The sequence below is a fragment of the Lithobates pipiens genome, unplaced genomic scaffold (assembly GCF_037356315.1).
Source record: "Lithobates pipiens isolate NorthernLeopardFrog02 unplaced genomic scaffold, aLitPip1_a1.2 Scaffold_18, whole genome shotgun sequence".
Lineage (NCBI taxonomy): Eukaryota > Metazoa > Chordata > Amphibia > Anura > Ranidae > Lithobates > Lithobates pipiens.
This window is the reverse complement of record NW_027507758.1, coordinates 292,737,671-292,751,995: the sequence shown is the minus strand read 5'-3', so window position 1 is coordinate 292,751,995 and position 14,325 is coordinate 292,737,671. Positions and strand designations below refer to the sequence as shown.

At 40.5% G+C, this 14,325-nt stretch overlaps 1 protein-coding gene across 5 annotated transcripts in view; it reads right to left on the bottom strand.

Moving 5' to 3' along the window:
- Positions 1-14,325, bottom strand: part of WASF1 (WASP family member 1) — a 222,176-nt gene that overhangs the window by 168,432 nt on the left and 39,419 nt on the right. The window contains exon 1 of one of the 5 annotated variants that reach the window (XM_077487128.1): positions 9,675-9,759. The exons of the other annotated variants lie outside the window; for them this stretch is intronic. The gene's annotated coding sequence lies outside the window, so the exon portion shown is untranslated. Of the gene's footprint in view, positions 1-9,674; positions 9,760-14,325 lie in introns of those variants that run through there. 5 annotated transcript variants of the gene reach the window in all.

Genomic DNA, 14,325 nt, shown 5'->3' with positions numbered 1-14,325 from the left:
TTTGGCTATGTGAAAATTTGCATTGTGACATTGGCTCACCCAACAATCATCTTTGATAAAAGCCAGGTGGTTGGTAGAAAAAAAAAAAAAAAAAAAAAAGTCTGATCTTGCTCCACAAAAATCCCACAATAAAAGTATGCCATTAATAAAATGGTGTATTTAAGAACAAGTGCAAAAAACATAAGTGTGACACGAGATGAGATAAAGAAACTCTCTAGAGCTGGATGTAGTTAGGAGATGAACATAATTTGATCTGGGAGTTTTTTTGGCTGCAGTATTTTGGTTACTTTCTTCCCCATCCACACTATGGCAATTACCCTCTGGAGGTACAAAGCTACCATAATTGCATTTTTTTCTTGCATGTCAAAGTCAAAGATGACTTGAAGGGGGTTATCAAATATCAGGATGAAATGCTATATAAAGAAAGAAGTTGACAGTCTTCCAAGCGATAGCCATTTTGGACACAGACACGTACCAACTTTAGGCTCATCTAGTCTAAAACTGACTTGTGTGGGAAACTTACAGAACCAAAAGCAATTAGCAAACTGTAAACTGGACAGATCTACCTTCTGTGTATTTGTGTGTTAGACATTAATAATGCTAAATGTGTAAAAAAAAAAAAAAAAAGAAAGAAAGTGTTAGTATAACAAAGCCTACACTAGATGGTTGCAGGACATTATTAAATAGGTCCAATCACCAAATATTATTAGAAATGACTGGCTAAACTTGTTTTATGCCCATGGAGAGGGTAGTGGAGGCACTTTAGGTGCCAGCCCTTCACGGGTAAAAATGCTTAAAAGCAATCAGTTTCATAGTGGAGTATTCGGAACCTGAATCCACCCTTCAGGTGAAAGGCCTCGAGAAACCCACGTCTCAAGTTTATGGGTCCCTGCTGGTTGCTGCCATCCCCGAGCTGTCCTCCCTCCGCAGGAAATGGGTGGGGGACATACCGGGATTTGGATGAGGAAAATGGGTGGGGGACATACCGGGATTTGGATGAGGATGATTGGAGGGAGATTTGGAATTTTCCTTCTCCCCTCTGGTCTCAGCCAGGGACAAACTGGTCCAATACAAAAAATTGTACCCAGAGTTCAATACACAACCCACAGGCTGCACCAGATGTTACCGGTGCATTCCCCGGTGTGCTGGCGCTGCTCCTATCAGCCAGGGGACTTCTTTCACATTTTCTGGGCTTGCCCAGCAATCGTACAATATTGGAAGGAAGTTCTCCATGTGATCGCTAAGACCACAAAGACTAGTGTCCCTTATGATCCTAAATACTGTCTGCTGGGGCTGGTGGAACAAATGTCAATCCTCAGAGCTAGAAAGACACTCATATCTCTACTACTGTACTATGCACACAATGCCATCACGATGAGCTGGAAACAATCATCTCCCCCCCTCTGTCAGGTCCGGGAAAAACCTGGTGAACACCAGTTTGCCCCTTTATAGAGCCATCTACTCGGGCAGGGGTTGCCTACAAAAATTTGAAAAGGTGTGGACCTGTTGGTTAGATGACAGTACAATGGCAACGAATGCAGTAACTACTCCCTAGATCAGGGATATGCAATTAGCAGACCTCCAGCTGTTGCAGATATAAAAGTCCCATGAGGCATAGCGAGACTTTGACAACCACAGCCATGACACCCAGAGGTAGAGGCATGGTGGGACTTGTAGTTTTGCAACAGCTGGAGGTCCGCTAATTGCATATCCCTGCCCTAGATTAACATTACGATTATAGTGTGATAGTAGATTGACCCAAGTACTTTTATGTCATATTATCCTGCCATTCTAATAGTGAGCACAGATTCTCCTGTAGTAAACCTCTACCCACATAGGGGTATAGTTAAGTAAGGTTGTGTTTTTTGATGGTCTGCCCTGTAGTGGTATTTTGCTGCTTGCGGGATGGACCAGTATGTTATAAGTTGTGCTCTGGTGTGGTCCTCGGATGCACCAGAGGATTTGCCCCTGCAAATAATGTTTGGCCCCTACGTGGGCAATTTTGTATGACAATGAAAAATTCTATAAAAATTATGATTTTGCAAAATAAATAAAAAAGCAATCTGTTTCAAGGGAATAGCATATCTTAATCCAAATAGAGCATTTTTATTTTAGTACATTAGCAGAACTGCGGATTTGAGCTTCAATGCACAGCCTGGTAAACAATCACCATATAAAAAGGAGCTTTGTTGGTGATGTCAATAACTTTATAATAGATTTGTGTAAACTACACCAATGTAGCCTGGCAGAAGCTAATAAACCTAAAACAGCTGTATGCAAATCAGATATATAGATCTATATTCAAGGCTGTGCCTGTATCTGAATACAAAGTCAGTCGCTTGAGCATAAAGAGATTAATGTGGTTTCATCCATTCATATATTCTTAAATAAGGAAAAAGAAACTCTTGCATTTGTGAGCAATTACAATGCTAATCCACCCCTACCCAGATTAATAATATATAAAAAAAAAAAAAAAAAAACGTACCATACAAAAGGGGGTGGGGATGGGGGAAGATTTATCAATTAAAAGCTGGCCATTACCGGTAACTGACAGAATTTAACTTTAAAAAGTTTGTTAAATTTTTTAATGGTTAATGTGGTCATACAGATGATAGTTTTCAAACACAAGGACAAGGAAATTCAAAAATAGGAGGAGGATGGAAAATGTTTCTGGTTTCTTATCTGCTCAAATGTAATTCCTCGTTAGGAATCACATTCATTTCCGTCCATCTCAAAATCAAAAGTTAATCAATGTTAAAATTTGTAACATTGTCATTGATAGAAAAAAATTCAGGACTTTCATATGAAATATATAAAAGTCACAATGTGTATAAGTAAAAATGGTTTCCAATGTAACAGTGTACAGTGAAGCACAAAAACAAACTTACATTTACTGCACCAAACATGTTCCCAATCATTACTGACATGCATTTGTGCAAAGTAATAAAAAACAAAAACAAAAAAAAAAAACAAACACGTTACATGTAACAATAAATTAGCTTTAGATGTAGGCAGATCAGTCTGAACTGTGTAAGTTTGCCAAACTCATGTGAAACATCTGCAAACCCTTGCTCAAAGACAGATTATGCTGCTTAGGTGCTTTATAGAATTTCTGCCTTCGGTGTTTTGTATAAACAGGAATGAAGCAAGTAGACAGCCAATTGATGTTACTACCTGATCCAACCTCAAAATGAAATTTTACTTCCCAGACAAGTATAAAGTTTAGAGGGCTCAGTGCTTATTGCATCTCACACAAACCAGCTTTAAACCAGAGTGAAAAAAATATATAAAAAACGTACTGATGTCTACGCTAAACACAGCTAGTTGTACAGTATGCTTGTGTAGCTTTTAAAAGAGAAGTATGGCCAAAACCAGCTGTGATAGCCTTCTCTCCAGTCCTGCATTCCAGTAAACACTGGGCGGGCAGAGTGGTGAGCGATGACCGACAGTCACTGCTCCCCACTCCAAGATGACCAAGAAGTGAGCGATCAGCAGTCAAGTGATCACTCAGTTCTCGGTCTTAGAGATGACGAGGGATGCTTGCAGCATTGATGTATGTATGTATGTTTCTTTCCCAAGGCCATACTTTTCCTTTAAAATCGGTTGTAAACCTAGTTACACCACTTGATCTTGAAGCCTATAAGGCGGCTTACCTGTAGGTACTGTAGATATTTCCTAAAAACATGGTTTAGGAGACATTTACCATATAAGTGTGCACCAACAGCGGCGCATGCGCATTGAAGAAACGGCCTGCACATGCCGTTTCTTCAAGGCTTGTGGTGTGCCCAGTGTCTCCCGAGTGCATGCATGGGAGTGACATTATCGCGGCTCCGGCCAATCATAGTGCCAGAGCCCACAAACATAAATAACTCTGGAAGACATGTTGCCAGTCACAGCGGTGTGTGGGGAACGCTGCAACAGCTTCAATCTAAGGTAAGCATCTCATAACGAGCTAGTGTATGCAATGCATACTAGCTCATTGTGCCTTTGTCTTACAGGGTTTCTTTTTTCTTCTTTGGGGGGGGGGGGTTGGGGTGGTTCGGTTTACAACCACTTGAGCTCTCAAACCTGTTTACCCCCTATGGACAGACCATATTTTCACACTACACTGCTGCTACGTGTCTATTCATGCAGAGCAGAGCCACATTAGCCGATGCGTCCTGTATAGCACCACCTCCTGTCACAGGCAGAGCGTTACCAAATGCACTCTGCCTGGGAAAGCAACAGCCAGTGATACCTGAATGTAAGACTGTTAAAGGTAAAGTTTATTACTAAAATCACAATGTATATATGGGCCTTACTTTTCTGCAGTGGTTACTAGGCGGCTTTCAAACCAATCTGCAGGTGCACCTGCAAGTTACCCACACTGCGCCATATACTTCTGTTTTTACCTGCGGGTTTGGTGTGCTTTTAGAAAGTGCACCACACCTGCAAGATATAATAGAATTCTGTGGCAAAGTGCAGCTAACCTGAAAGAAAGCCACAAGTGCACTGTGCTGCACTGGCGGTATGGGTAAACCGCATTGCATCAGTGTCAAAGCAGCTCTAGGCCCCTTTCACACGATCGGTCTGACCCAATCGTACCCTCCATTCACCGCTATGAAGCGGCAGATGTAAACAGACTTGTATCTTGAGTACCTGCAATCTGATCCCCTTCTATCTGTATTGGATCAGAGGGCCCATAGAGTCGAGCGGCCTGTGTCTGCTTTGCATATGCAGAGTGGACACGGACCCGTCATCCACCCGCTTAGCTCATTGTGGTCATGTGTCATGTGCTTTATAATATTTTTTCCCCCCAACAAATAATTTAAAATGGAAACATGGAACAGGAGAAACTGTTAAATAGTGCTTATACAGGGTGATCTACTGAAATGAATAGGTTAAATAGTAAAAAAAAATAATTAAAAAAATAAAATAAAAAAAAAGGTTAAATAAGGGTTAACTAATTCCCCAGTGCACACAAAAAAAAAAAAAAAAAAAAAACATTCTTATGTGAGAAGACAGTGGTTATCGCTAGCAGCTATAATAGCCACTTGCGATAATCGCAAGCAAATCCGGCAGGTTGGTTGTACCCAAGGATTGATCATTCAACTTGGTGCATTCAGCCTGCCAATTAACAGTTTGAACTTGAACCGTGAACGGCTGGCCTTTGCTGCAGCTCTGTCAGGGAACTGAAGCGATAAGACCTATTGTGTTATTTTTGTTATTGTTTACATTGAATGAACACTGATTGGCTGTCACAGTGATCATTCAATGAGGGTGGCTTCTGACTGACTCCCAATCGTAAGATCTTTCTACAGAAATCAGGGCTGTGCACAGGAGCAAGCAGGGGAGAGGGGAAACTGAAGGAAGTCTCCTGGATGTAAAGGAGTAGTAGGCAGTAAGTGGGCTTAAGCACCATATAGCAATATGGTGTGACTAAATCCCCATATTTTTTAAAAATGTCTAGGTGTTTTAAATAAGACTTGCTGGAGGTAAATGTTTTTTTTTTTTGCATGTGTGTGCTGTAATATTTTGTTCTGGATGTAAAGGAGACGCCTTGTGTACAGAGGAGGAGGTTTTAAGGATGGTTGTAACATGCCGAAGGTAGGCAACTGTTTAAGGCAAGCATGCCCAAAAAGCGGTTGTGCATGTACAGTATCTTGTACACAAACTACAAAATTTCATCCAATCTTGTTTTAATAAACATAATACAGAGGATTCCCAGAGGACTATTGGTTAGCAAACGATTACAAAAGGCTCTTTTTTAGAGGCTTGTTTATTTTCAACAAAAAACAGACAGAAAATAATTTTTTATATTTAGACAGCTGTGCTTATACCATATGTATGGTACTACTGTGCATGTTTTAATAACATGTAGATGCCTCTAGTACTGCTCTTAGCTTGTACACAATAACTTTATTTACTCAGCAGAGGTACCTAATGGTAACCACTGCTCATGGTAGTACCTCACACATCTTTCAGTCCTTGAAGAGCACTACACTGTATACATTATTCGAAAACACATTACAAAACATGGGTACCTTACAGCCAATTTCTTTCAGATCTTGAAATAAAAAACTGTTAAGACAAGTTCTGGCAGGTTATTCTGAAAACAATTTGTGACACAGACAATGCAAAAATAAAAAGTTCACAGGACCACTCCTAGGAAGCATCACAGGCTAGGAGCACAAGTTCAGACACACCTATAACCCATGCCAAATTATATATCTTTATTCCTCATTGTGCATGAAACATGACACTGTCACTTCATTCATCGACATTTTGCGATACACAAGAACAGCTGCAAATTGAATCAAAATGTATTTTAGGGGAGGGTGTAAGAACAGGTTTCTGCAATAAATGATGAGTCAGGCAGACTCCTGCTTGTAAACTTGACAGAATGCGGCTACCAGGTAGTAATTTCCCCAAAAAATAAAACGTGAGTTGTAGTTAGGTTAAATTTTCAACACTGTAGTTACTATAAAGATCAATGTAAATCGCTGCAGGAAATTATTCTTTTGTAGGCAGTGTCACATTTTTCTTCTATTCTGTTCCACAAACAATTGCTTGGTCCCATCCCCAGTAAACAGTTAAACTGTTACTAAACCCAGAACCTGCATTCACTATATCTGGTCTCCCACAGTACACAGACCATGGAAATGCAATCATTTTAGTAAATATAAAACTGCTAAATACCCTTTTCCATCAGCAGTACATAGCAGGCTTGTGACTTCTTTCTATCAGTGTCTGATTAAAACTTGTAGGAGGAGTTTTCATTCTCCTCTCACTGTCTTATGAGGCTGCAAGACCCCTGGCTGTCTGGACAGTGCCGATTGGCCACGTGCTGATCACATGCACCCTCCCAAGAGAAAATAAATCTGTAGCAATACACAGCAAACTGATACATGTGCAGCTTACCCCCAAGGCTCTGTTCTATCAGCAGATGGATTGGGGGACAATGGAAGAAGGGGTAGATCAGAGGACCAAACAGCCTTTTTACACAATGCAGAGGATTAACCCCTTAGGTTCCACAGTGAGCATAACAAGCATGCTTAAGACCCCTTTCACACTGGGGCAGCAGACGCGTCAGCGTCAAAACTCGTTTTAGCAGCACATTACCGCTGTTCAATGAGGTGCTAGCGGGACGCTTTTAACCCTAAAGAAGGGGTTAAAAGCACCCGTGTTGCATCGCTTCCGATGCACTTTGGAATGGCGTTTTGGGAGCACCAAATACAGCACTCCCGAACCATCCCAAACAGGCTGCTTGCAGGACACTTCCTAATGTCCCGCAAGCCCACCGCCCCAGTGTAAAAAAGACACTGAAATGAATGGGAGATGGTTTTCAGATGCTATTTCTAGTGGTAAAATGTGTGAAAGGGCTTACTGCATATACAGACTGATTTTACTGTTGTGGGTTTAGTAACACTTTAGAAGAACGTGACAATACTCCACATGCTTTTGGATGAAGTTGTCAAAAAAAAAAAAAAAAAAAGGTAGATGTGGCCTGCAGTACAGATACAATCTAGTCCCTTAGCAATCATTTTATAATTATGTTGGAAAAATCTGTATGTTTGTGCCTGCGGACAAGGGAAGGGACGCTCTATGGACAGCAGAAGGCTGTGTGGGATGATATGAGGGAGAAGGCATAAAGACAGAAGGCATGTGGGAGATGGAACAAACATGTGGAGCTTGTTCGATGAAACCTAAAATGAAGAGACAGGAAGCCAATACGACTCGTCACCTTAAGAACATCAAACCCATGGTGAAGCATGGTAGCAAGTTTTCAAAATACCATCAATCCCCCATCTAAGCGCTGACAGAGTTAAAATGGAGCTCCACCCAAACTGGGAAGCTCAGCTCCTCATTTCCCCCTCCGTCCGCTACCACATTTGTCACCTTTGGGGGGGGGGGGGCAGTAGGTACCCGTTTTCTTACAGGTACCCACTGCCACTTACAGCTCAGTTCGCTGTGGTGAACTGGGCAGGATTTTCAGACCCCCTCCTTCCCCCGCAGCCTTCTGGGACACTTCACAGGTCCCAGAAGAATGTGGCCCATTCACAAGGTGTAGAGGAAACCGGTAGAAGAGCAGACTAAAGAAATGGCTCTGGCGAGGACACCACTGGACACAGGCAAGTCCCCCAATATTAAAAGTCTTCTTTTTTTGGGGGGGGGGGGGGGAAGCCTGGAGCTCCCCTTTAAGGCAATTTTGACCAGAATCTGAAAAAGTAAAACACACAAAATAGATATAAAAAAATCCTAAGGAAGAATTTATTTATTTTTATGGCTCACATAAGGTACAGCGTATACCCTACATAATATCTACATATCAGTCTTCCAGTAAAATCCTCTCTTGTATCATGCAAGGAATGCGGAACAAGGAAAAGATCTCTCGGGTGCTGGCTTACCATTGGGGAAACAATAGTGATGGGAAAAAAGTGTGGCGTATCATTCCCAATTGATCATCCCCCACTCTCAAGCTCAGACAACTGAAGTCAAAACAAGACATATCACCAAATCCAACAACGCCCATGTCAAAACTAACAAATACATCAAGTATCGATATACACATTCACAATTTGGAACAATCTTTCTAAACCTTTTCAACACAGAGGAACCCTTGAAATGCACTTTCCAGTTTCAGGGAACCTCTGCAAAAAACGGACTAGATCTACAACTCATGATACAATAGTGCGATGGTCAGTGGGAAAAATGTTCCTTACACTAGTGACCATTGGGAAGAGTTACCCTCTTACAGATAGCTAGAAAAATCTATGGTGTCAGTGGGAACTTATCTGAGAGGCAGAAATTACTCAAGGAACCCCTAGTAACCTCTAGAAGAACCTGAGTTGAGAACATCTGTCTTAGAAGTTTAAATTGTTCTTAAAATGTATTTAAACCCACAGAAGTCTTATATGGCAGAATATTAGTCCTTAGATGGTGGCTGCATTAGTATACATTAGTGCCAACCACTCACTTCTGTCCTAAGGGGCAACGCTCAATCACTGTACTGTATCTAGGCAGGAGAAGGATTGTCACCTTCAGAGAGTATTACAGCACATCTTCCACTCTCCTCATTTCCATAACATAAGAAAGGGGTGTTCTATAGCTCACAAATGTAATATGTGCTGGACTTGTGAGATATTTTGATCTAACACTGCCAAATGAATAGGAAGTTGATTTTAGGTTAGGGTTGAATAACTCCCAAATTGCCAGGATGCACTTTGGGTGCAATTTTATTGGCACTGCTAACGATAGCCCATTCATTTCAACACCTCCCCACCAGCAATAGCTATATCTGAGTTTTGAAGGCTGGCAGCTAGTTTTGAGTGAAATATGTCTAGGCTTACTTTAGGCAGCCCATAGACATATTGCAGTCATTAGTCATCTAGCTTCAGTAATCTTACTTCCTTCAGCTGAGTCAGTCCCTACTCTACTGCCCTTTAATATCTTTTACAACACACGCCTCAGTATATTTTGCACAAGGAGTGGTATATTTTCGATGCATTTTACTTGTGCTGCATTCGGTTTAAAGCAAACAGATTTTATGATTTTGTTTACAAGAAATATGTAAAACATGCAATAAATGTATTATTATTATTTTTTTACGCATTACCATTCATCGCTATGCAACTTGTACTTTCAAGAACACGCTTAGAATGCTTCTGGCGACAGTTTGACAAAGGGAAACATACCAAACCATGAATGAGAAAACCCAGAGATGTTATTGTAGTTTGTGCCATGCCTTGCCAGTCCTTCAGCCAGAGGGTGTTCGAACTGCACCTGGGTGTCGGACCGCCCTCTCAAGTCTATGGGAGGCATTACTTGCAAAATATTCTGAGATTGTTTGGTTCAAGGTGAAAGTAATTTTACTGTGTAAATGTTTAAGCAGTTATCTTATCTCACAGAAAAAAAAAAAGTCTTCTGTACCAATGACCTGTGTAGTTATTTAGATAAAAGGAAACCAGTTCATTCAATCATCACTGTCTGCCACAGCATGCAAATAGCATAAGACAAACAGGTGGAGACATGAGAATAAACAGCAGCTAATGACCATTTTTAGAGGTTAGCATCAGTGAAACTAAATTTTGTAGAAGGGACTGCAGATCTTGAAATATGCGTCTACCTGGAGAGCGGATGTGATCTTTAGGGAAAGTAACAAGTGTTAATGCCCCATACACACAGTCGGACATTCCAACCACAAAATCCGTCGGATTTTGGCCGAAACTTGTCTTGCATACGCACGGTCGCACAAAGTTGTTGGAAAATCCGATCGTTCGGAACAAGGTGACGTACAAAACGTACTACGGGACTACGAAAAGGCCAGTAGCCAATAGCTTTCGTCTCCAAATTTTTTCTAAGCATGCGTGGCACTTTGTGCATCGGAATTCTTTACACACAATCGGAAAAAAGTCAGATCGGATTTTGTTGTCGGAAAATTTTAGATCCAGCTCTCAAACTTTTTCTGTTGGAAATTCCAACACGATCGGAATTTCCGACAACATTATCGGATCTTTACTTTTCTCCGTCAGAATTTCTGACCATGTGTATGGGGCATTACAGATAAAATGTATTTGCAACACCTATATAACCAAAAAAGGAAATATAAACACTGCTCAGATCCTGCTGGTTAATTTATTTTAATTACAGTATCCCAACTATCGTGTGAGATGGATCAGTTATGTGACCAAATGCAAGCTTACAGTCAAACCTTGTGAGCACACATATTTGACAGCTATTTGTTCAGAAGACACTACTCTTGTTTTTGTACAACAGGTAAAACAGGAATGTATAATCGCTTTCAACTTCACTTGGATCCACATAGAAATGCACTAAAAATAATGTAATCGTTGGACAAGAAAATATATTCAAATACTATTCGAGAAAATAAACGAAAATTCAGTTGACATATGGAATCTAAAAACGGAGAGGTCCCACATTTAGCATAATGCAAAAATCAAGAAGCAGATGGACCTCAATTTGCAAGTTGCTGCTTAGTGTGATCAAAAACGGTCACAAAAAAAATAAAAAAATAAAAACTTCTCATAAAGAAAAAGGAAAATAAATAAAAAACAAAAAAAAGGTAGAATCTAATAATAACTGCACATTATACAGAACAGTGCATCCAGACAAAAACATCCGATATGCTAATGATTGTATGCTTTTAATGAAATGCCAGAGCAGGATATCATTATTTTAATTACACATACACAAAGTATTAGCATGTCATTATGATCAACAACCACATATCTTTTTTTCATCCACAGTAGCTATACATGTATTGATTTGTGATCAGTCTACGTACTGGAAACTGCAGACCAGTGATTCATTATCAAAGTCTAAAGCCCCATACACACCATCAGATTTTCTGCAGATTTTTTTCCTTCATATTAACCAAAACCATGTAATATGAGGTCAAACCTTAGGCGTTTCAATTTGTATGCAATCAAGCAGCCTTTGCACTACATGGTTTTGGTAAATCTGAAGGGAAAAAAAAAAAAAAAAAAAATCAGCAGAAAATCTGATAGTGTGTATGGAGCTTAAGTTTACTTACAAAAACATTTAAAAATCAGTACAGGGGACATGACTTATCTTCAATGCAATGTGGCCATTGAGCTGCTGTGCCCTAGTTTACCAGAAATGTTCCTCCTCCAATGCCCCCCCCCCCCGCAATTTACCAGTAAGGCAGGGGTTAATAGAGCTAACAGATCTGTGGCAGGCACTCCTCAAGAAAGCCTGGCCCTTTCCGTTCAGCTCCTCCATTCATAGAAGTCGTTACTACAGTTTCTTTAAATGAAAGGGGAGCCATGAATGGGGAATAGAATGCAAAGCGCTCTGTGATTGGAAGAGGCAACTCCTATCATTCATTCACCCATCCTCCATTCATAGAGTGGGACGTATTTTTATTACAAGGTTTATTAACATATTTAAATATGTACAGCATATACTTTTGTAACTAAACACAACACTATAGGAATTAATGGGGCCCTACACACAGCTGTGTCGACAAACAAAAACGTGCACCACATTTAGCCTTGTACATAAAAAATAGAACACCTCTGTGTCTGGGGCCATACATAGCTGCATATTTTATACATGTAGGTCTGTAAATGTGTGTAAATGCATGCACACAGTCATTAGAAGAAATGTGCATGTCTAAAAGCTTTGTGTGCCTAAACGCATTTGTGCGTAAAACATTCATATATGCCTGAGTGAATGAAGCCTTTAAAAGGGGTTGTAAACCCTTGGAGATTTTTCACCTTAAAGTGGTTGTATACCCACATTTTTAACTTTTACCTACAGGAAAGCCTATAATAAGGCTTACCTGTAGGTAAAAAAAATATCTCCTAAACCTGTACGGTTTAGGAGATATTCCCCTCGGTATGCGCCGCTGACTGCAGCGGCGCATGCGCACAAGGGGTTTCTCGCCGTCAAAATCCGGCAGCAGCCGAACTGAAATATCCCGCGCGCATGCGCGGGAGTGACGATATCGCGGCTCCGGCCACTCACAGCGCCGGAGCCGCGATACCCGGAAGAAACGCCGAGGGAGCATGTCAGCTCCCTCGGCGTGGATCGGGCCAGATGTCGGGGCCTCGTTCTAAGGTAAGTATTTCATAATGAGCTAGTATGCGGTGCATACTAGCTCATTATGCCTTTTGCTTTGCAGGTTTAAAAAAAAAAAAAAAAAAAAAAAAAAAAAAAAAAAAAATGTGCGGGTTTACTACCGCTTTAATGCATTAAGGTGAAAAATCTCCTGTGATGCAGCAGCCCCCCCAGAGCCCCTTTTACTTACCTGAACCCGGTCTTTTCAGGGATGGGGACGTTCACACCAGCTCCAGCCACTGCCTCGGGTCCTGATTTGATATTGATAGCAGCGCAGCCATTGGCTCCTACTGCTGTCAATCAAATCCAATGATGCATGCGCCGGGGCTGAGTCCTGCTGTCTGTGTCAATGGACGCAGCAGCATGACATGGGAGCACATCCATATGGGTGCCCCGAACGAGAGCGTCTCTCCAACGGGGCACTTGAGAAGAGGAGGAGGAGTCAGGAGCACTGCTGAGGGACCCCAGAAGCAAAACCAACTGCACAGAGGAGGTATGACAGGTTGTTTGTTTTGTTTTTAACTACTTGCCGCCTGCGCTATAGCCAAAAGATTGCCACAGCGGGGGCCTTAATTGCCGGGATGGTGTCCATGGACATCCTCACATGCATGAGCTGCCTGCGCATCACTGCACCAAATAGAACTTAAAATTAAAAAAAACTCACCATGCCTCTTACTAAATAGCTTGGGGTGTCTACTTTCCACAAATTGGTCAATTGGGGGAATTTGTACTGTCTTGCCATTTTAGGGCCTCAAAAAATTAGACAGGCTGTCAGTACCTTAAGAATGAGAATATATATATATATATATATATATATATATATATATATATATATATATATATATATATATATATATATATATATACACACACACACACACACACATACATACATACATATACACACACACACACACACACACACACACACACACATCATAGTTTGTAGATTATAAAACTTTCACAGAGTAGTGGTGATTAAATACCACCAAAATAAAGCTCTAGCCGACAAAAAAAAAAGAAAAGATACAAATATAATTTGAGTACAGTGTTGCCTGACTGAGTAATTGTCATTTAAAGTATGACAGCTCTGAAATCTGAAAAAATTGGCCTGGGCAGGAAGGGGGTGAAAGAGGAACTGAAGTGGTGAAAATATGGAATGATACAATACAACACAACACATCGATTTAAAATAAGATCAATCAGAAACGATGTGATAAAAATGACCATATATTCTGTGTTGGTTGTGTAACACGCACACAGAAATTCATTTTATCAATGAAAATCTGTCATGGTCGACAGACTTGCTAGTGTTGAAATTGATCGAATGGAGAGCCTGTTTCACAATTCCTTTTTAGCTTGATCATTTTAGTCGCATCAATAGATTAGTTTTCAACGTGTGTGGCCATCTTTAGTTTCTTGTTGCTCTGTAAGTCGGTAGCACATTCCTATGTGGGCATTACATCAGAAAATATTGATTATAGACTACAGGACCTGCTGTATACTGCTTTTTCACACGAGAGGACAAACCTTATGCCTGGTACACACAATGAGATTATTGGATGAATGATCGGCTTTTTTTTTTTTTTGCATGCTAGTCTCGTATTGAAAATGAAGACTTTACTAAAGTTACAAAAATTCTCATACAACAAAATAAAAAAAATTCTTTAAGTGATTAAAAAAAAGAAAAAAAGACTTTACAAAAACATGTTATACTTACCTGCACTGTGTAGTAGATTTGCA